General features: G+C 54.0%; 38 non-coding genes across 38 annotated transcripts; 17 read left to right on the forward strand and 21 right to left on the reverse strand.

Moving 5' to 3' along the window:
* Positions 1–213: 213 nt before the first annotated feature.
* On the reverse strand, positions 214–284 carry trnag-gcc (transfer RNA glycine (anticodon GCC)). The gene has a single exon. It is a non-coding gene; the product is annotated as a tRNA-Gly (tRNA).
* An 879-nt stretch (positions 285–1,163) lies between these two features.
* On the forward strand, positions 1,164–1,246 carry trnal-cag (transfer RNA leucine (anticodon CAG)). The gene has a single exon. It is a non-coding gene; the product is annotated as a tRNA-Leu (tRNA).
* Positions 1,247–1,857: 611 nt separating this feature from the next.
* On the reverse strand, positions 1,858–1,928 carry trnag-gcc (transfer RNA glycine (anticodon GCC)). Its single transcript has one exon. It is a non-coding gene; the product is annotated as a tRNA-Gly (tRNA).
* A 143-nt stretch (positions 1,929–2,071) lies between these two features.
* Positions 2,072–2,154, forward strand: trnal-cag (transfer RNA leucine (anticodon CAG)). Its single transcript has one exon. It is a non-coding gene; the product is annotated as a tRNA-Leu (tRNA).
* Positions 2,155–2,790: 636 nt separating this feature from the next.
* On the reverse strand, positions 2,791–2,861 carry trnag-gcc (transfer RNA glycine (anticodon GCC)). The gene has a single exon. It is a non-coding gene; the product is annotated as a tRNA-Gly (tRNA).
* A 143-nt stretch (positions 2,862–3,004) lies between these two features.
* Positions 3,005–3,087, forward strand: trnal-cag (transfer RNA leucine (anticodon CAG)). Its single transcript has one exon. It is a non-coding gene; the product is annotated as a tRNA-Leu (tRNA).
* Positions 3,088–3,723: 636 nt separating this feature from the next.
* Positions 3,724–3,794, reverse strand: trnag-gcc (transfer RNA glycine (anticodon GCC)). The gene has a single exon. It is a non-coding gene; the product is annotated as a tRNA-Gly (tRNA).
* Positions 3,795–3,937: 143 nt separating this feature from the next.
* On the forward strand, positions 3,938–4,020 carry trnal-cag (transfer RNA leucine (anticodon CAG)). The gene has a single exon. It is a non-coding gene; the product is annotated as a tRNA-Leu (tRNA).
* Positions 4,021–4,631: 611 nt separating this feature from the next.
* On the reverse strand, positions 4,632–4,702 carry trnag-gcc (transfer RNA glycine (anticodon GCC)). Its single transcript has one exon. It is a non-coding gene; the product is annotated as a tRNA-Gly (tRNA).
* Positions 4,703–4,845: 143 nt separating this feature from the next.
* trnal-cag (transfer RNA leucine (anticodon CAG)) lies at positions 4,846–4,928 on the forward strand. The gene has a single exon. It is a non-coding gene; the product is annotated as a tRNA-Leu (tRNA).
* Positions 4,929–5,564: 636 nt separating this feature from the next.
* Positions 5,565–5,635, reverse strand: trnag-gcc (transfer RNA glycine (anticodon GCC)). Its single transcript has one exon. It is a non-coding gene; the product is annotated as a tRNA-Gly (tRNA).
* Positions 5,636–5,778: 143 nt separating this feature from the next.
* Positions 5,779–5,861, forward strand: trnal-cag (transfer RNA leucine (anticodon CAG)). The gene has a single exon. It is a non-coding gene; the product is annotated as a tRNA-Leu (tRNA).
* Positions 5,862–6,497: 636 nt separating this feature from the next.
* On the reverse strand, positions 6,498–6,568 carry trnag-gcc (transfer RNA glycine (anticodon GCC)). Its single transcript has one exon. It is a non-coding gene; the product is annotated as a tRNA-Gly (tRNA).
* Positions 6,569–6,711: 143 nt separating this feature from the next.
* On the forward strand, positions 6,712–6,794 carry trnal-cag (transfer RNA leucine (anticodon CAG)). The gene has a single exon. It is a non-coding gene; the product is annotated as a tRNA-Leu (tRNA).
* A 611-nt stretch (positions 6,795–7,405) lies between these two features.
* On the reverse strand, positions 7,406–7,476 carry trnag-gcc (transfer RNA glycine (anticodon GCC)). Its single transcript has one exon. It is a non-coding gene; the product is annotated as a tRNA-Gly (tRNA).
* Positions 7,477–7,619: 143 nt separating this feature from the next.
* Positions 7,620–7,702, forward strand: trnal-cag (transfer RNA leucine (anticodon CAG)). Its single transcript has one exon. It is a non-coding gene; the product is annotated as a tRNA-Leu (tRNA).
* Positions 7,703–8,313: 611 nt separating this feature from the next.
* trnag-gcc (transfer RNA glycine (anticodon GCC)) lies at positions 8,314–8,384 on the reverse strand. Its single transcript has one exon. It is a non-coding gene; the product is annotated as a tRNA-Gly (tRNA).
* Positions 8,385–8,527: 143 nt separating this feature from the next.
* Positions 8,528–8,610, forward strand: trnal-cag (transfer RNA leucine (anticodon CAG)). The gene has a single exon. It is a non-coding gene; the product is annotated as a tRNA-Leu (tRNA).
* A 611-nt stretch (positions 8,611–9,221) lies between these two features.
* Positions 9,222–9,292, reverse strand: trnag-gcc (transfer RNA glycine (anticodon GCC)). Its single transcript has one exon. It is a non-coding gene; the product is annotated as a tRNA-Gly (tRNA).
* A 143-nt stretch (positions 9,293–9,435) lies between these two features.
* Positions 9,436–9,518, forward strand: trnal-cag (transfer RNA leucine (anticodon CAG)). The gene has a single exon. It is a non-coding gene; the product is annotated as a tRNA-Leu (tRNA).
* A 602-nt stretch (positions 9,519–10,120) lies between these two features.
* trnag-gcc (transfer RNA glycine (anticodon GCC)) lies at positions 10,121–10,191 on the reverse strand. Its single transcript has one exon. It is a non-coding gene; the product is annotated as a tRNA-Gly (tRNA).
* Positions 10,192–10,966: 775 nt separating this feature from the next.
* On the reverse strand, positions 10,967–11,037 carry trnag-gcc (transfer RNA glycine (anticodon GCC)). The gene has a single exon. It is a non-coding gene; the product is annotated as a tRNA-Gly (tRNA).
* Positions 11,038–11,365: 328 nt separating this feature from the next.
* On the reverse strand, positions 11,366–11,436 carry trnag-gcc (transfer RNA glycine (anticodon GCC)). The gene has a single exon. It is a non-coding gene; the product is annotated as a tRNA-Gly (tRNA).
* Positions 11,437–11,579: 143 nt separating this feature from the next.
* trnal-cag (transfer RNA leucine (anticodon CAG)) lies at positions 11,580–11,662 on the forward strand. The gene has a single exon. It is a non-coding gene; the product is annotated as a tRNA-Leu (tRNA).
* Positions 11,663–12,273: 611 nt separating this feature from the next.
* Positions 12,274–12,344, reverse strand: trnag-gcc (transfer RNA glycine (anticodon GCC)). Its single transcript has one exon. It is a non-coding gene; the product is annotated as a tRNA-Gly (tRNA).
* Positions 12,345–12,487: 143 nt separating this feature from the next.
* trnal-cag (transfer RNA leucine (anticodon CAG)) lies at positions 12,488–12,570 on the forward strand. The gene has a single exon. It is a non-coding gene; the product is annotated as a tRNA-Leu (tRNA).
* A 611-nt stretch (positions 12,571–13,181) lies between these two features.
* On the reverse strand, positions 13,182–13,252 carry trnag-gcc (transfer RNA glycine (anticodon GCC)). The gene has a single exon. It is a non-coding gene; the product is annotated as a tRNA-Gly (tRNA).
* Positions 13,253–13,395: 143 nt separating this feature from the next.
* Positions 13,396–13,478, forward strand: trnal-cag (transfer RNA leucine (anticodon CAG)). The gene has a single exon. It is a non-coding gene; the product is annotated as a tRNA-Leu (tRNA).
* Positions 13,479–14,080: 602 nt separating this feature from the next.
* Positions 14,081–14,151, reverse strand: trnag-gcc (transfer RNA glycine (anticodon GCC)). The gene has a single exon. It is a non-coding gene; the product is annotated as a tRNA-Gly (tRNA).
* Positions 14,152–14,926: 775 nt separating this feature from the next.
* On the reverse strand, positions 14,927–14,997 carry trnag-gcc (transfer RNA glycine (anticodon GCC)). Its single transcript has one exon. It is a non-coding gene; the product is annotated as a tRNA-Gly (tRNA).
* Positions 14,998–15,325: 328 nt separating this feature from the next.
* On the reverse strand, positions 15,326–15,396 carry trnag-gcc (transfer RNA glycine (anticodon GCC)). Its single transcript has one exon. It is a non-coding gene; the product is annotated as a tRNA-Gly (tRNA).
* Positions 15,397–15,539: 143 nt separating this feature from the next.
* trnal-cag (transfer RNA leucine (anticodon CAG)) lies at positions 15,540–15,622 on the forward strand. Its single transcript has one exon. It is a non-coding gene; the product is annotated as a tRNA-Leu (tRNA).
* Positions 15,623–16,233: 611 nt separating this feature from the next.
* trnag-gcc (transfer RNA glycine (anticodon GCC)) lies at positions 16,234–16,304 on the reverse strand. The gene has a single exon. It is a non-coding gene; the product is annotated as a tRNA-Gly (tRNA).
* A 143-nt stretch (positions 16,305–16,447) lies between these two features.
* On the forward strand, positions 16,448–16,530 carry trnal-cag (transfer RNA leucine (anticodon CAG)). The gene has a single exon. It is a non-coding gene; the product is annotated as a tRNA-Leu (tRNA).
* Positions 16,531–17,141: 611 nt separating this feature from the next.
* Positions 17,142–17,212, reverse strand: trnag-gcc (transfer RNA glycine (anticodon GCC)). The gene has a single exon. It is a non-coding gene; the product is annotated as a tRNA-Gly (tRNA).
* A 143-nt stretch (positions 17,213–17,355) lies between these two features.
* Positions 17,356–17,438, forward strand: trnal-cag (transfer RNA leucine (anticodon CAG)). Its single transcript has one exon. It is a non-coding gene; the product is annotated as a tRNA-Leu (tRNA).
* Positions 17,439–18,049: 611 nt separating this feature from the next.
* Positions 18,050–18,120, reverse strand: trnag-gcc (transfer RNA glycine (anticodon GCC)). Its single transcript has one exon. It is a non-coding gene; the product is annotated as a tRNA-Gly (tRNA).
* A 143-nt stretch (positions 18,121–18,263) lies between these two features.
* trnal-cag (transfer RNA leucine (anticodon CAG)) lies at positions 18,264–18,346 on the forward strand. The gene has a single exon. It is a non-coding gene; the product is annotated as a tRNA-Leu (tRNA).
* The last annotated feature ends 149 nt before the right edge of the window (positions 18,347–18,495 follow it).

The raw sequence follows: 18,495 nt of genomic DNA on the forward strand, positions 1-18,495 counted from the left end.
TTGAGGAAAGTGTGAAGTGGCGGCTTCAATGGCCCATTCACAGGGTGAGCACCATCCAAACCCTACGGAAACCAAGTTGACACATCTGATTAACCTGCCGGTGGAACAACACTGTGATGAGGACGATGAGCGCTTTACAGTGCCATTGCCGTCGTGGGAACCCTTGAGTCTTGACGGCTTTTGCTTGCGTGAGCTGGAGGTTGAAAAGCTTGCTGCATTGGCCGGGAATCGAACCCGGGCCTCCCGCGTGGCAGGCGAGAATTCTACCACTGAACCACCAATGCAAGTTCGAAGGGCCCTTTTGACCCCCGGAAATTGACCGACAGGCAGCACACGCGTCTCCGCTTACCTGCGACAATTAAAGGCGCAACGCCTAAGGTTTGCACCGGCTGCCCCTCTAGATCTGTCTGAATGTCTCCGAGCCGGAGTCAGGATGGCCGAGCGGTCTAAGGCGCTGATCAGGTCAGCATTCAAAACTTTGGTGCTGTCTGAACAAATGAAAAGTGGCCTTGGGAAAAGCTTCCACCTTTCTGACCTCACTCAGCCCGGTGTTTGTCTGCGGTAAATTGTGTGCGGCACAAGGTGCCGCTAGTTACTTTGATTGGAAATCAACAAGATGACAACAAGATGACTAGATGCGCAACGGCAGTCTGGCGCGTTAAACGGTCCCGTTACCCAAGAAAGAACAGACCTCAGCATGCCTTAGTTGTCCAGTCAGACTTGAAGGTTGAGGAAAGTGTGAAGTGGCGGCTTCAATGGCCCATTCACAGGGTGAGCACCATCCAAACCCTACGGAAACCAAGTTGACACATCTGATTAACCTGCCGGTGGAACAACACTGTGATGAGGACGATGAGCGCTTTACAGTGCCATTGTTGCCTTTGCCGTCGTGGGAACCCTTGAGTCTTGACGGCTTTTGCTTGCGTGAGCTGGAGGTTGAAAAGCTTGCTGCATTGGCCGGGAATCGAACCCGGTCCTCCCGCGTGGCAGGCGAGAATTCTACCACTGAACCACCAATGCATGTTCGAAGGGCCCTTTTGACCCCCGAAAATTGACCGACAGGCAGCACACGCGTCTCCGCTTACCTGCGACAATTAAAGGCGCAACGCCTAAGGTTTGCACCGGCTGCGCCTCTAGATCTGTCTGAATGTCTCCGAGCCGGAGTCAGGATGGCCGAGCGGTCTAAGGCGCTGCGTTCAGGTCGCAGTCTCCCCTGGAGGCGTGGGTTCGAATCCCACTTCTGACAGCCAAGGTTTTGGACCGCAGTTGGATCAGGTCACGTAGTGCAGGCAAACCACAAGGCCAGACAAGTGTGATCATCGCCGGATAAACATCAACCAACTCACTGTCGCAGAAGCGCCCAAGCTACAAGCAGCATTCAAAACTTTGGTGCTGTCTGAACAAATGAAAAGTGGCCTTGGGAAAAGCTTCCACCTTTCTGACCTCACTCAGCCCGGTGTTTGTCTGCGGTAAATTGTGTGCGGCACAAGGTGCCGCTAGTTACTTTGATTGGAAATCAACAAGATGACAACAAGATGACTAGATGCGCAACGGCAGTCTGGCGCGTTAAACGGTCCCGTTACCCAAGAAAGAACAGACCTCAGCATGCCTTAGTTGTCCAGTCAGACTTGAAGGTTGAGGAAAGTGTGAAGTGGCGGCTTCAATGGCCCATTCACAGGGTGAGCACCATCCAAACCCTACGGAAACCAAGTTGACACATCTGATTAACCTGCCGGTGGAACAACACTGTGATGAGGACGATGAGCGCTTTACAGTGCCATTGTTGCCTTTGCCGTCGTGGGAACCCTTGAGTCTTGACGGCTTTTGCTTGCGTGAGCTGGAGGTTGAAAAGCTTGCTGCATTGGCCGGGAATCGAACCCGGGCCTCCCGCGTGGCAGGCGAGAATTCTACCACTGAACCACCAATGCAAGTTCGAAGGGCCCTTTTGACCCCCGGAAATTGACCGACAGGCAGCACACGCGTCTCCGCTTACCTGCGACAATTAAAGGCGCAACGCCTAAGGTTTGCACCGGCTGCCCCTCTAGATCTGTCTGAATGTCTCCGAGCCGGAGTCAGGATGGCCGAGCGGTCTAAGGCGCTGCGTTCAGGTCGCAGTCTCCCCTGGAGGCGTGGGTTCGAATCCCACTTCTGACAGCCAAGGTTTTGGACCGCAGTTGGATCAGGTCACGTAGTGCAGGCAAACCACAAGGCCAGACAAGTGTGATCATCGCCGGATAAACATCAACCAACTCACTGTCGCAGAAGCGCCCAAGCTACAAGCAGCATTCAAAACTTTGGTGCTGTCTGAACAAATGAAAAGTGGCCTTGGGAAAAGCTTCCACCTTTCTGACCTCACTCAGCCCGGTGTTTGTCTGCGGTAAATTGTGTGCGGCACAAGGTGCCGCTAGTTACTTTGATTGGAAATCAACAAGATGGGGGGGGGGGGGACTTGGTGACGGCGGAGTGATATGACTAGATGCGCAACGGCAGTCTGGCGCGTTAAACGGTCCCGTTACCCAAGAAAGAACAGACCTCAGCATGCCTTAGTTGTCCAGTCAGACTTGAAGGTTGAGGAAAGTGTGAAGTGGCGGCTTCAATGGCCCATTCACAGGGTGAGCACCATCCAAACCCTACGGAAACCAAGTTGACACATCTGATTAACCTGCCGGTGGAACAACACTGTGATGAGGACGATGAGCGCTTTACAGTGCCATTGTTGCCTTTGCCGTCGTGAGAACCCTTGAGTCTTGACGGCTTTTGCTTGCGTGAGCTGGAGGTTGAAAAGCTTGCTGCATTGGCCGGGAATCGAACCCGGGCCTCCCGCGTGGCAGGCGAGAATTCTACCACTGAACCACCAATGCAAGTTCGAAGGGCCCTTTTGACCCCCGGAAATTGACCGACAGGCAGCACACGCGTCTCCGCTTACCTGCGACAATTAAAGGCGCAACGCCTAAGGTTTGCACCGGCTGCCCCTCTAGATCTGTCTGAATGTCTCCGAGCCGGAGTCAGGATGGCCGAGCGGTCTAAGGCGCTGCGTTCAGGTCGCAGTCTCCCCTGGAGGCGTGGGTTCGAATCCCACTTCTGACAGCCAAGGTTTTGGACCGCAGTTGGATCAGGTCACGTAGTGCAGGCAAACCACAAGGCCAGACAAGTGTGATCATCGCCGGATAAACATCAACCAACTCACTGTCGCAGAAGCGCCCAAGCTACAAGCAGCATTCAAAACTTTGGTGCTGTCTGAACAAATGAAAAGTGGCCTTGGGAAAAGCTTCCACCTTTCTGACCTCACTCAGCCCGGTGTTTGTCTGCGGTAAATTGTGTGCGGCACAAGGTGCCGCTAGTTACTTTGATTGGAAATCAACAAGATGGGGGGGGGGGGGACTTGGTGACGGCGGAGTGATATGACTAGATGCGCAACGGCAGTCTGGCGCGTTAAACGGTCCCGTTACCCAAGAAAGAACAGACCTCAGCATGCCTTAGTTGTCCAGTCAGACTTGAAGGTTGAGGAAAGTGTGAAGTGGCGGCTTCAATGGCCCATTCACAGGGTGAGCACCATCCAAACCCTACGGAAACCAAGTTGACACATCTGATTAACCTGCCGGTGGAACAACACTGTGATGAGGACGATGAGCGCTTTACAGTGCCATTGTTGCCTTTGCCGTCGTGAGAACCCTTGAGTCTTGACGGCTTTTGCTTGCGTGAGTTGGAGGTTGAAAAGCTTGCTGCATTGGCCGGGAATCGAACCCGGGCCTCCCGCGTGGCAGGCGAGAATTCTACCACTGAACCACCAATGCAAGTTCGAAGGGCCCTTTTGACCCCCGGAAATTGACCGACAGGCAGCACACGCGTCTCCGCTTACCTGCGACAATTAAAGGCGCAACGCCTAAGGTTTGCACCGGCTGCCCCTCTAGATCTGTCTGAATGTCTCCGAGCCGGAGTCAGGATGGCCGAGCGGTCTAAGGCGCTGCGTTCAGGTCGCAGTCTCCCCTGGAGGCGTGGGTTCGAATCCCACTTCTGACAGCCAAGGTTTTGGACCGCAGTTGGATCAGGTCACGTAGTGCAGGCAAACCACAAGGCCAGACAAGTGTGATCATCGCCGGATAAACATCAACCAACTCACTGTCGCAGAAGCGCCCAAGCTACAAGCAGCATTCAAAACTTTGGTGCTGTCTGAACAAATGAAAAGTGGCCTTGGGAAAAGCTTCCACCTTTCTGACCTCACTCAGCCCGGTGTTTGTCTGCGGTAAATTGTGTGCGGCACAAGGTGCCGCTAGTTACTTTGATTGGAAATCAACAAGATGACAACAAGATGACTAGATGCGCAACGGCAGTCTGGCGCGTTAAACGGTCCCGTTACCCAAGAAAGAACAGACCTCAGCATGCCTTAGTTGTCCAGTCAGACTTGAAGGTTGAGGAAAGTGTGAAGTGGCGGCTTCAATGGCCCATTCACAGGGTGAGCACCATCCAAACCCTACGGAAACCAAGTTGACACATCTGATTAACCTGCCGGTGGAACAACACTGTGATGAGGACGATGAGCGCTTTACAGTGCCATTGTTGCCTTTGCCGTCGTGGGAACCCTTGAGTCTTGACGGCTTTTGCTTGCGTGAGCTGGAGGTTGAAAAGCTTGCTGCATTGGCCGGGAATCGAACCCGGGCCTCCCGCGTGGCAGGCGAGAATTCTACCACTGAACCACCAATGCAAGTTCGAAGGGCCTTTTTGACCCCCGGAAATTGACCGACAGGCAGCACACGCGTCTCCGCTTACCTGCGACAATTAAAGGCGCAACGCCTAAGGTTTGCACCGGCTGCCCCTCTAGATCTGTCTGAATGTCTCCGAGCCGGAGTCAGGATGGCCGAGCGGTCTAAGGCGCTGCGTTCAGGTCGCAGTCTCCCCTGGAGGCGTGGGTTCGAATCCCACTTCTGACAGCCAAGGTTTTGGACCGCAGTTGGATCAGGTCACGTAGTGCAGGCAAACCACAAGGCCAGACAAGTGTGATCATCGCCGGATAAACATCAACCAACTCACTGTCGCAGAAGCGCCCAAGCTACAAGCAGCATTCAAAACTTTGGTGCTGTCTGAACAAATGAAAAGTGGCCTTGGGAAAAGCTTCCACCTTTCTGACCTCACTCAGCCCGGTGTTTGTCTGCGGTAAATTGTGTGCGGCACAAGGTGCCGCTAGTTACTTTGATTGGAAATCAACAAGATGGGGGGGGGGGGGACTTGGTGACGGCGGAGTGATATGACTAGATGCGCAACGGCAGTCTGGCGCGTTAAACGGTCCCGTTACCCAAGAAAGAACAGACCTCAGCATGCCTTAGTTGTCCAGTCAGACTTGAAGGTTGAGGAAAGTGTGAAGTGGCGGCTTCAATGGCCCATTCACAGGGTGAGCACCATCCAAACCCTACGGAAACCAAGTTGACACATCTGATTAACCTGCCGGTGGAACAACACTGTGATGAGGACGATGAGCGCTTTACAGTGCCATTGTTGCCTTTGCCGTCGTGAGAACCCTTGAGTCTTGACGGCTTTTGCTTGCGTGAGCTGGAGGTTGAAAAGCTTGCTGCATTGGCCGGGAATCGAACCCGGGCCTCCCGCGTGGCAGGCGAGAATTCTACCACTGAACCACCAATGCAAGTTCGAAGGGCCCTTTTGACCCCCGGAAATTGACCGACAGGCAGCACACGCGTCTCCGCTTACCTGCGACAATTAAAGGCGCAACGCCTAAGGTTTGCACCGGCTGCCCCTCTAGATCTGTCTGAATGTCTCCGAGCCGGAGTCAGGATGGCCGAGCGGTCTAAGGCGCTGCGTTCAGGTCGCAGTCTCCCCTGGAGGCGTGGGTTCGAATCCCACTTCTGACAGCCAAGGTTTTGGACCGCAGTTGGATCAGGTCACGTAGTGCAGGCAAACCACAAGGCCAGACAAGTGTGATCATCGCCGGATAAACATCAACCAACTCACTGTCGCAGAAGCGCCCAAGCTACAAGCAGCATTCAAAACTTTGGTGCTGTCTGAACAAATGAAAAGTGGCCTTGGGAAAAGCTTCCACCTTTCTGACCTCACTCAGCCCGGTGTTTGTCTGCGGTAAATTGTGTGCGGCACAAGGTGCCGCTAGTTACTTTGATTGGAAATCAACAAGATGGGGGGGGGGGGGACTTGGTGACGGCGGAGTGATATGACTAGATGCGCAACGGCAGTCTGGCGCGTTAAACGGTCCCGTTACCCAAGAAAGAACAGACCTCAGCATGCCTTAGTTGTCCAGTCAGACTTGAAGGTTGAGGAAAGTGTGAAGTGGCGGCTTCAATGGCCCATTCACAGGGTGAGCACCATCCAAACCCTACGGAAACCAAGTTGACACATCTGATTAACCTGCCGGTGGAACAACACTGTGATGAGGACGATGAGCGCTTTACAGTGCCATTGTTGCCTTTGCCGTCGTGAGAACCCTTGAGTCTTGACGGCTTTTGCTTGCGTGAGTTGGAGGTTGAAAAGCTTGCTGCATTGGCCGGGAATCGAACCCGGGCCTCCCGCGTGGCAGGCGAGAATTCTACCACTGAACCACCAATGCAAGTTCGAAGGGCCCTTTTGACCCCCGGAAATTGACCGACAGGCAGCACACGCGTCTCCGCTTACCTGCGACAATTAAAGGCGCAACGCCTAAGGTTTGCACCGGCTGCCCCTCTAGATCTGTCTGAATGTCTCCGAGCCGGAGTCAGGATGGCCGAGCGGTCTAAGGCGCTGCGTTCAGGTCGCAGTCTCCCCTGGAGGCGTGGGTTCGAATCCCACTTCTGACAGCCAAGGTTTTGGACCGCAGTTGGATCAGGTCACGTAGTGCAGGCAAACCACAAGGCCAGACAAGTGTGATCATCGCCGGATAAACATCAACCAACTCACTGTCGCAGAAGCGCCCAAGCTACAAGCAGCATTCAAAACTTTGGTGCTGTCTGAACAAATGAAAAGTGGCCTTGGGAAAAGCTTCCACCTTTCTGACCTCACTCAGCCCGGTGTTTGTCTGCGGTAAATTGTGTGCGGCACAAGGTGCCGCTAGTTACTTTGATTGGAAATCAACAAGATGACAACAAGATGACTAGATGCGCAACGGCAGTCTGGCGCGTTAAACGGTCCCGTTACCCAAGAAAGAACAGACCTCAGCATGCCTTAGTTGTCCAGTCAGACTTGAAGGTTGAGGAAAGTGTGAAGTGGCGGCTTCAATGGCCCATTCACAGGGTGAGCACCATCCAAACCCTACGGAAACCAAGTTGACACATCTGATTAACCTGCCGGTGGAACAACACTGTGATGAGGACGATGAGCGCTTTACAGTGCCATTGTTGCCTTTGCCGTCGTGGGAACCCTTGAGTCTTGACGGCTTTTGCTTGCGTGAGCTGGAGGTTGAAAAGCTTGCTGCATTGGCCGGGAATCGAACCCGGGCCTCCCGCGTGGCAGGCGAGAATTCTACCACTGAACCACCAATGCAAGTTCGAAGGGCCTTTTTGACCCCCGGAAATTGACCGACAGGCAGCACACGCGTCTCCGCTTACCTGCGACAATTAAAGGCGCAACGCCTAAGGTTTGCACCGGCTGCCCCTCTAGATCTGTCTGAATGTCTCCGAGCCGGAGTCAGGATGGCCGAGCGGTCTAAGGCGCTGCGTTCAGGTCGCAGTCTCCCCTGGAGGCGTGGGTTCGAATCCCACTTCTGACAGCCAAGGTTTTGGACCGCAGTTGGATCAGGTCACGTAGTGCAGGCAAACCACAAGGCCAGACAAGTGTGATCATCGCCGGATAAACATCAACCAACTCACTGTCGCAGAAGCGCCCAAGCTACAAGCAGCATTCAAAACTTTGGTGCTGTCTGAACAAATGAAAAGTGGCCTTGGGAAAAGCTTCCACCTTTCTGACCTCACTCAGCCCGGTGTTTGTCTGCGGTAAATTGTGTGCGGCACAAGGTGCCGCTAGTTACTTTGATTGGAAATCAACAAGATGACAACAAGATGACTAGATGCGCAACGGCAGTCTGGCGCGTTAAACGGTCCCGTTACCCAAGAAAGAACAGACCTCAGCATGCCTTAGTTGTCCAGTCAGACTTGAAGGTTGAGGAAAGTGTGAAGTGGCGGCTTCAATGGCCCATTCACAGGGTGAGCACCATCCAAACCCTACGGAAACCAAGTTGACACATCTGATTAACCTGCCGGTGGAACAACACTGTGATGAGGACGATGAGCGCTTTACAGTGCCATTGTTGCCTTTGCCGTCGTGGGAACCCTTGAGTCTTGACGGCTTTTGCTTGCGTGAGCTGGAGGTTGAAAAGCTTGCTGCATTGGCCGGGAATCGAACCCGGGCCTCCCGCGTGGCAGGCGAGAATTCTACCACTGAACCACCAATGCAAGTTCGAAGGGCCCTTTTGACCCCCGGAAATTGACCGACAGGCAGCACACGCGTCTCCGCTTACCTGCGACAATTAAAGGCGCAACGCCTAAGGTTTGCACCGGCTGCCCCTCTAGATCTGTCTGAATGTCTCCGAGCCGGAGTCAGGATGGCCGAGCGGTCTAAGGCGCTGCGTTCAGGTCGCAGTCTCCCCTGGAGGCGTGGGTTCGAATCCCACTTCTGACAGCCAAGGTTTTGGACCGCAGTTGGATCAGGTCACGTAGTGCAGGCAAACCACAAGGCCAGACAAGTGTGATCATCGCCGGATAAACATCAACCAACTCACTGTCGCAGAAGCGCCCAAGCTCAAGCTACAAGCAGCATTCAAACTTTGGTGCTGTCTGAACGAAAGTGGCCTTGGGAAAAGCTTCCACCTTTCTGACCTCACTCAGCCCGGTGTTTGTCTGCGGTAAATTGTGTGCGGCACAAGGTGCCGCTAGTTACTTTGATTGGAAATCAACAAGATGACAACAAGATGACTAGATGCGCAACGGCAGTCTGGCGCGTTAAACGGTCCCGTTACCCAAGAAAGAACAGACCTCAGCATGCCTTAGTTGTCCAGTCAGACTTGAAGGTTGAGGAAAGTGTGAAGTGGCGGCTTCAATGGCCCATTCACAGGGTGAGCACCATCCAAACCCTACGGAAACCAAGTTGACACATCTGATTAACCTGCCGGTGGAACAACACTGTGATGAGGACGATGAGCGCTTTACAGTGCCATTGTTGCCTTTGCCGTCGTGGGAACCCTTGAGTCTTGACGGCTTTTGCTTGCGTGAGCTGGAGGTTGAAAAGCTTGCTGCATTGGCCGGGAATCGAACCCGGGCCTCCCGCGTGGCAGGCGAGAATTCTACCACTGAACCACCAATGCAAGTTCGAAGGGCCCTTTTGACCCCCGGAAATTGACCGACAGGCAGCACACGCGTCTCCGCTTACCTGCGACAATTAAAGGCGCAACGCCTAAGGTTTGCACCGGCTGCCCCTCTAGATCTGTCTGAATGTCTCCGAGCCGGAGTCAGGATGGCCGAGCGGTCTAAGGCGCTGCGTTCAGGTCGCAGTCTCCCCTGGAGGCGTGGGTTCGAATCCCACTTCTGACAGCCAAGGTTTTGGACCGCAGTTGGATCAGGTCACGTAGTGCAGGCAAACCACAAGGCCAGACAAGTGTGATCATCGCCGGATAAACATCAACCAACTCACTGTCGCAGAAGCGCCCAAGCTACAAGCAGCATTCAAAACTTTGGTGCTGTCTGAACAAATGAAAAGTGGCCTTGGGAAAAGCTTCCACCTTTCTGACCTCACTCAGCCCGGTGTTTGTCTGCGGTAAATTGTGTGCGGCACAAGGTGCCGCTAGTTACTTTGATTGGAAATCAACAAGATGACAACAAGATGACTAGATGCGCAACGGCAGTCTGGCGCGTTAAACGGTCCCGTTACCCAAGAAAGAACAGACCTCAGCATGCCTTAGTTGTCCAGTCAGACTTGAAGGTTGAGGAAAGTGTGAAGTGGCGGCTTCAATGGCCCATTCACAGGGTGAGCACCATCCAAACCCTACGGAAACCAAGTTGACACATCTGATTAACCTGCCGGTGGAACAACACTGTGATGAGGACGATGAGCGCTTTACAGTGCCATTGCCGTCGTGGGAACCCTTGAGTCTTGACGGCTTTTGCTTGCGTGAGCTGGAGGTTGAAAAGCTTGCTGCATTGGCCGGGAATCGAACCCGGGCCTCCCGCGTGGCAGGCGAGAATTCTACCACTGAACCACCAATGCAAGTTCGAAGGGCCCTTTTGACCCCCGGAAATTGACCGACAGGCAGCACACGCGTCTCCGCTTACCTGCGACAATTAAAGGCGCAACGCCTAAGGTTTGCACCGGCTGCCCCTCTAGATCTGTCTGAATGTCTCCGAGCCGGAGTCAGGATGGCCGAGCGGTCTAAGGCGCTGATCAGGTCAGCGAGATCAGGTCACGTAGTGCAGGCAAACCACAAGGCCAGACAAGTGTGATCATCGCCGGATAAACATCAACCAACTCACTGTCGCAGAAGCGCCCAAGCTACAAGCAGCATTCAAAACTTTGGTGCTGTCTGAACAAATGAAAAGTGGCCTTGGGAAAAGCTTCCACCTTTCTGACCTCACTCAGCCCGGTGTTTGTGTGCGGCACAAGGTGCCGCTAGTTACTTTGATTGGAAATCAACAAGATGGGGGGGGGGGGACTTGGTGACGGCGGAGTGATATGACTAGATGCGCAACGGCAGTCTGGCGCGTTAAACGGTCCCGTTACCCAAGAAAGAACAGACCTCAGCATGCCTTAGTTGTCCAGTCAGACTTGAAGGTTGAGGAAAGTGTGAAGTGGCGGCTTCAATGGCCCATTCACAGGGTGAGCACCATCCAAACCCTACGGAAACCAAGTTGACACATCTGATTAACCTGCCGGTGGAACAACACTGTGATGAGGACGATGAGCGCTTTACAGTGCCATTGCCGTCGTGGGAACCCTTGAGTCTTGACGGCTTTTGCTTGCGTGAGCTGGAGGTTGAAAAGCTTGCTGCATTGGCCGGGAATCGAACCCGGGCCTCCCGCGTGGCAGGCGAGAATTCTACCACTGAACCACCAATGCAAGTTCGAAGGGCCCTTTTGACCCCCGGAAATTGACCGACAGGCAGCACACGCATCTCCGCTTACCTGCGACAATTAAAGGCGCAACGCCTAAGGTTTGCACCGGCTGCCCCTCTAGATCTGTCTGAATGTCTCCGAGCCGGAGTCAGGATGGCCGAGCGGTCTAAGGCGCTGATCAGGTCAGCGAGATCAGGTCACGTAGTGCAGGCAAACCACAAGGCCAGACGGTACGATGAGCGCTTTACAGTGCCATTGTTGCCTTTGCCGTCGTGGGAACCCTTGAGTCTTGACGGCTTTTGCTTGCGTGAGCTGGAGGTTGAAAAGCTTGCTGCATTGGCCGGGAATCGAACCCGGGCCTCCCGCGTGGCAGGCGAGAATTCTACCACTGAACCACCAATGCAAGTTCGAAGGGCCCTTTTGACCCCCGGAAATTGACCGACAGGCAGCACACGCGTCTCCGCTTACCTGCGACAATTAAAGGCGCAACGCCTAAGGTTTGCACCGGCTGCCCCTCTAGATCTGTCTGAATGTCTCCGAGCCGGAGTCAGGATGGCCGAGCGGTCTAAGGCGCTGCGTTCAGGTCGCAGTCTCCCCTGGAGGCGTGGGTTCGAATCCCACTTCTGACAGCCAAGGTTTTGGACCGCAGTTGGATCAGGTCACGTAGTGCAGGCAAACCACAAGGCCAGACAAGTGTGATCATCGCCGGATAAACATCAACCAACTCACTGTCGCAGAAGCGCCCAAGCTACAAGCAGCATTCAAAACTTTGGTGCTGTCTGAACAAATGAAAAGTGGCCTTGGGAAAAGCTTCCACCTTTCTGACCTCACTCAGCCCGGTGTTTGTCTGCGGTAAATTGTGTGCGGCACAAGGTGCCGCTAGTTACTTTGATTGGAAATCAACAAGATGACAACAAGATGACTAGATGCGCAACGGCAGTCTGGCGCGTTAAACGGTCCCGTTACCCAAGAAAGAACAGACCTCAGCATGCCTTAGTTGTCCAGTCAGACTTGAAGGTTGAGGAAAGTGTGAAGTGGCGGCTTCAATGGCCCATTCACAGGGTGAGCACCATCCAAACCCTACGGAAACCAAGTTGACACATCTGATTAACCTGCCGGTGGAACAACACTGTGATGAGGACGATGAGCGCTTTACAGTGCCATTGTTGCCTTTGCCGTCGTGGGAACCCTTGAGTCTTGACGGCTTTTGCTTGCGTGAGCTGGAGGTTGAAAAGCTTGCTGCATTGGCCGGGAATCGAACCCGGGCCTCCCGCGTGGCAGGCGAGAATTCTACCACTGAACCACCAATGCAAGTTCGAAGGGCCCTTTTGACCCCCGCAAATTGACCGACAGGCAGCACACGCGTCTCCGCTTACCTGCGACAATTAAAGGCGCAACGCCTAAGGTTTGCACCGGCTGCCCCTCTAGATCTGTCTGAATGTCTCCGAGCCGGAGTCAGGATGGCCGAGCGGTCTAAGGCGCTGCGTTCAGGTCGCAGTCTCCCCTGGAGGCGTGGGTTCGAATCCCACTTCTGACAGCCAAGGTTTTGGACCGCAGTTGGATCAGGTCACGTAGTGCAGGCAAACCACAAGGCCAGACAAGTGTGATCATCGCCGGATAAACATCAACCAACTCACTGTCGCAGAAGCGCCCAAGCTACAAGCAGCATTCAAAACTTTGGTGCTGTCTGAACAAATGAAAAGTGGCCTTGGGAAAAGCTTCCACCTTTCTGACCTCACTCAGCCCGGTGTTTGTCTGCGGTAAATTGTGTGCGGCACAAGGTGCCGCTAGTTACTTTGATTGGAAATCAACAAGATGACAACAAGATGACTAGATGCGCAACGGCAGTCTGGCGCGTTAAACGGTCCCGTTACCCAAGAAAGAACAGACCTCAGCATGCCTTAGTTGTCCAGTCAGACTTGAAGGTTGAGGAAAGTGTGAAGTGGCGGCTTCAATGGCCCATTCACAGGGTGAGCACCATCCAAACCCTACGGAAACCAAGTTGACACATCTGATTAACCTGCCGGTGGAACAACACTGTGATGAGGACGATGAGCGCTTTACAGTGCCATTGTTGCCTTTGCCGTCGTGGGAACCCTTGAGTCTTGACGGCTTTTGCTTGCGTGAGCTGGAGGTTGAAAAGCTTGCTGCATTGGCCGGGAATCGAACCCGGGCCTCCCGCGTGGCAGGCGAGAATTCTACCACTGAACCACCAATGCAAGTTCGAAGGGCCCTTTTGACCCCCGGAAATTGACCGACAGGCAGCACACGCGTCTCCGCTTACCTGCGACAATTAAAGGCGCAACGCCTAAGGTTTGCACCGGCTGCCCCTCTAGATCTGTCTGAATGTCTCCGAGCCGGAGTCAGGATGGCCGAGCGGTCTAAGGCGCTGCGTTCAGGTCGCAGTCTCCCCTGGAGGCGTGGGTTCGAATCCCACTTCTGACAGCCAAGGTTTTGGACCGCAGTTGGATCAGGTCACGTAGTGCAGGCAAACCACAAGGCCAGACAAGTGTGATCATCGCCGGATAAACATCAACCAACTCACTGTCGCAGAAGCGCCCAAGCTACAAGCAGCATTCAAAACTTTGGTGCTGTCTGAACAAATGAAAAGTGGCCTTGGGAAAAGCTTCCACCTTTCTGACCTCACTCAGCCCGGTGTTTGTCTGCGGTAAATTGTGTGCGGCACAAGGTGCCGCTAGTTACTTTGATTGGAAATCAACAAGATGACAACAAGATGACTAGATGCGCAACGGCAGTCTGGCGCGTTAAACGGTCCCGTTACCCAAGAAAGAACAGACCTCAGCATGCCTTAGTTGTCCAGTCAGACTTGAAGGTTGAGGAAAGTGTGAAGTGGCGGCTTCAATGGCCCATTCACAGGGTGAGCACCATCCAAACCCTACGGAAACCAAGTTGACACATCTGATTAACCTGCCGGTGGAACAACACTGTGATGAGGACGATGAGCGCTTTACAGTGCCATTGCCGTCGTGGGAACCCTTGAGTCTTGACGGCTTTTGCTTGCGTGAGCTGGAGGTTGAAAAGCTTGCTGCATTGGCCGGGAATCGAACCCGGGCCTCCCGCGTGGCAGGCGAGAATTCTACCACTGAACCACCAATGCAAGTTCGAAGGGCCCTTTTGACCCCCGGAAATTGACCGACAGGCAGCACACGCGTCTCCGCTTACCTGCGACAATTAAAGGCGCAACGCCTAAGGTTTGCACCGGCTGCCCCTCTAGATCTGTCTGAATGTCTCCGAGCCGGAGTCAGGATGGCCGAGCGGTCTAAGGCGCTGATCAGGTCAGCGAGATCAGGTCACGTAGTGCAGGCAAACCACAAGGCCAGACAAGTGTGATCATCGCCGGATAAACATCAACCAACTCACTGTCGCAGAAGCGCCCAAGCTACAAGCAGCATTCAAAACTTTGGTGCTGTCTGAACAAATGAAAAGTGGCCTTGGGAAAAGCTTCCACCTTTCTGACCTCACTCAGCCCGGTGTTTGTGTGCGGCACAAGGTGCCGCTAGTTACTTTGATTGGAAATCAACAAGATGGGGGGGGGGGGACTTGGTGACGGCGGAGTGATATGACTAGATGCGCAACGGCAGTCTGGCGCGTTAAACGGTCCCGTTACCCAAGAAAGAACAGACCTCAGCATGCCTTAGTTGTCCAGTCAGACTTGAAGGTTGAGGAAAGTGTGAAGTGGCGGCTTCAATGGCCCATTCACAGGGTGAGCACCATCCAAACCCTACGGAAACCAAGTTGACACATCTGATTAACCTGCCGGTGGAACAACACTGTGATGAGGACGATGAGCGCTTTACAGTGCCATTGCCGTCGTGGGAACCCTTGAGTCTTGACGGCTTTTGCTTGCGTGAGCTGGAGGTTGAAAAGCTTGCTGCATTGGCCGGGAATCGAACCCGGGCCTCCCGCGTGGCAGGCGAGAATTCTACCACTGAACCACCAATGCAAGTTCGAAGGGCCCTTTTGACCCCCGGAAATTGACCGACAGGCAGCACACGCATCTCCGCTTACCTGCGACAATTAAAGGCGCAACGCCTAAGGTTTGCACCGGCTGCCCCTCTAGATCTGTCTGAATGTCTCCGAGCCGGAGTCAGGATGGCCGAGCGGTCTAAGGCGCTGATCAGGTCAGCGAGATCAGGTCACGTAGTGCAGGCAAACCACAAGGCCAGACGGTACGATGAGCGCTTTACAGTGCCATTGTTGCCTTTGCCGTCGTGGGAACCCTTGAGTCTTGACGGCTTTTGCTTGCGTGAGCTGGAGGTTGAAAAGCTTGCTGCATTGGCCGGGAATCGAACCCGGGCCTCCCGCGTGGCAGGCGAGAATTCTACCACTGAACCACCAATGCAAGTTCGAAGGGCCCTTTTGACCCCCGGAAATTGACCGACAGGCAGCACACGCGTCTCCGCTTACCTGCGACAATTAAAGGCGCAACGCCTAAGGTTTGCACCGGCTGCCCCTCTAGATCTGTCTGAATGTCTCCGAGCCGGAGTCAGGATGGCCGAGCGGTCTAAGGCGCTGCGTTCAGGTCGCAGTCTCCCCTGGAGGCGTGGGTTCGAATCCCACTTCTGACAGCCAAGGTTTTGGACCGCAGTTGGATCAGGTCACGTAGTGCAGGCAAACCACAAGGCCAGACAAGTGTGATCATCGCCGGATAAACATCAACCAACTCACTGTCGCAGAAGCGCCCAAGCTACAAGCAGCATTCAAAACTTTGGTGCTGTCTGAACAAATGAAAAGTGGCCTTGGGAAAAGCTTCCACCTTTCTGACCTCACTCAGCCCGGTGTTTGTCTGCGGTAAATTGTGTGCGGCACAAGGTGCCGCTAGTTACTTTGATTGGAAATCAACAAGATGACAACAAGATGACTAGATGCGCAACGGCAGTCTGGCGCGTTAAACGGTCCCGTTACCCAAGAAAGAACAGACCTCAGCATGCCTTAGTTGTCCAGTCAGACTTGAAGGTTGAGGAAAGTGTGAAGTGGCGGCTTCAATGGCCCATTCACAGGGTGAGCACCATCCAAACCCTACGGAAACCAAGTTGACACATCTGATTAACCTGCCGGTGGAACAACACTGTGATGAGGACGATGAGCGCTTTACAGTGCCATTGTTGCCTTTGCCGTCGTGGGAACCCTTGAGTCTTGACGGCTTTTGCTTGCGTGAGCTGGAGGTTGAAAAGCTTGCTGCATTGGCCGGGAATCGAACCCGGGCCTCCCGCGTGGCAGGCGAGAATTCTACCACTGAACCACCAATGCAAGTTCGAAGGGCCCTTTTGACCCCCGCAAATTGACCGACAGGCAGCACACGCGTCTCCGCTTACCTGCGACAATTAAAGGCGCAACGCCTAAGGTTTGCACCGGCTGCCCCTCTAGATCTGTCTGAATGTCTCCGAGCCGGAGTCAGGATGGCCGAGCGGTCTAAGGCGCTGCGTTCAGGTCGCAGTCTCCCCTGGAGGCGTGGGTTCGAATCCCACTTCTGACAGCCAAGGTTTTGGACCGCAGTTGGATCAGGTCACGTAGTGCAGGCAAACCACAAGGCCAGACAAGTGTGATCATCGCCGGATAAACATCAACCAACTCACTGTCGCAGAAGCGCCCAAGCTACAAGCAGCATTCAAAACTTTGGTGCTGTCTGAACAAATGAAAAGTGGCCTTGGGAAAAGCTTCCACCTTTCTGACCTCACTCAGCCCGGTGTTTGTCTGCGGTAAATTGTGTGCGGCACAAGGTGCCGCTAGTTACTTTGATTGGAAATCAACAAGATGACAACAAGATGACTAGATGCGCAACGGCAGTCTGGCGCGTTAAACGGTCCCGTTACCCAAGAAAGAACAGACCTCAGCATGCCTTAGTTGTCCAGTCAGACTTGAAGGTTGAGGAAAGTGTGAAGTGGCGGCTTCAATGGCCCATTCACAGGGTGAGCACCATCCAAACCCTACGGAAACCAAGTTGACACATCTGATTAACCTGCCGGTGGAACAACACTGTGATGAGGACGATGAGCGCTTTACAGTGCCATTGTTGCCTTTGCCGTCGTGGGAACCCTTGAGTCTTGACGGCTTTTGCTTGCGTGAGCTGGAGGTTGAAAAGCTTGCTGCATTGGCCGGGAATCGAACCCGGGCCTCCCGCGTGGCAGGCGAGAATTCTACCACTGAACCACCAATGCAAGTTCGAAGGGCCCTTTTGACCCCCGGAAATTGACCGACAGGCAGCACACGCGTCTCCGCTTACCTGCGACAATTAAAGGCGCAACGCCTAAGGTTTGCACCGGCTGCCCCTCTAGATCTGTCTGAATGTCTCCGAGCCGGAGTCAGGATGGCCGAGCGGTCTAAGGCGCTGCGTTCAGGTCGCAGTCTCCCCTGGAGGCGTGGGTTCGAATCCCACTTCTGACAGCCAAGGTTTTGGACCGCAGTTGGATCAGGTCACGTAGTGCAGGCAAACCACAAGGCCAGACAAGTGTGATCATCGCCGGATAAACATCAACCAACTCACTGTCGCAGAAGCGCCCAAGCTACAAGCAGCATTCAAAACTTTGGTGCTGTCTGAACAAATGAAAAGTGGCCTTGGGAAAAGCTTCCACCTTTCTGACCTCACTCAGCCCGGTGTTTGTCTGCGGTAAATTGTGTGCGGCACAAGGTGCCGCTAGTTACTTTGATTGGAAATCAACAAGATGACAACAAGATGACTAGATGCGCAACGGCAGTCTGGCGCGTTAAACGGTCCCGTTACCCAAGAAAGAACAGACCTCAGCATGCCTTAGTTGTCCAGTCAGACTTGAAGGTTGAGGAAAGTGTGAAGTGGCGGCTTCAATGGCCCATTCACAGGGTGAGCACCATCCAAACCCTACGGAAACCAAGTTGACACATCTGATTAACCTGCCGGTGGAACAACACTGTGATGAGGACGATGAGCGCTTTACAGTGCCATTGTTGCCTTTGCCGTCGTGGGAACCCTTGAGTCTTGACGGCTTTTGCTTGCGTGAGCTGGAGGTTGAAAAGCTTGCTGCATTGGCCGGGAATCGAACCCGGGCCTCCCGCGTGGCAGGCGAGAATTCTACCACTGAACCACCAATGCATGTTCGAAGGGCCCTTTTGACCCCCGGAAATTGACCGACAGGCAGCACACGCGTCTCCGCTTACCTGCGACAATTAAAGGCGCAACGCCTAAGGTTTGCACCGGCTGCGCCTCTAGATCTGTCTGAATGTCTCCGAGCCGGAGTCAGGATGGCCGAGCGGTCTAAGGCGCTGCGTTCAGGTCGCAGTCTCCCCTGGAGGCGTGGGTTCGAATCCCACTTCTGACAGCCAAGGTTTTGGACCGCAGTTGGATCAGGTCACGTAGTGCAGGCAAACCACAAGGCCAGACAAGTGTGATCATCGCCGGATAAACATCAACCAACTCACTGTCGCAGAAGCGCCCAAGCTACAAGCAGCATTCAAAACTTTGGTGCTG

This window comes from Centroberyx affinis, unplaced genomic scaffold (assembly GCF_046629955.1).
Source record: "Centroberyx affinis isolate AG114_WGS23_722 - 3 ecotype Tasmania unplaced genomic scaffold, CSIRO-AGI_Caff_v1 ptg003898l_1, whole genome shotgun sequence".
NCBI classification, from domain to species: Eukaryota; Metazoa; Chordata; class Actinopteri; order Beryciformes; family Berycidae; genus Centroberyx; species Centroberyx affinis.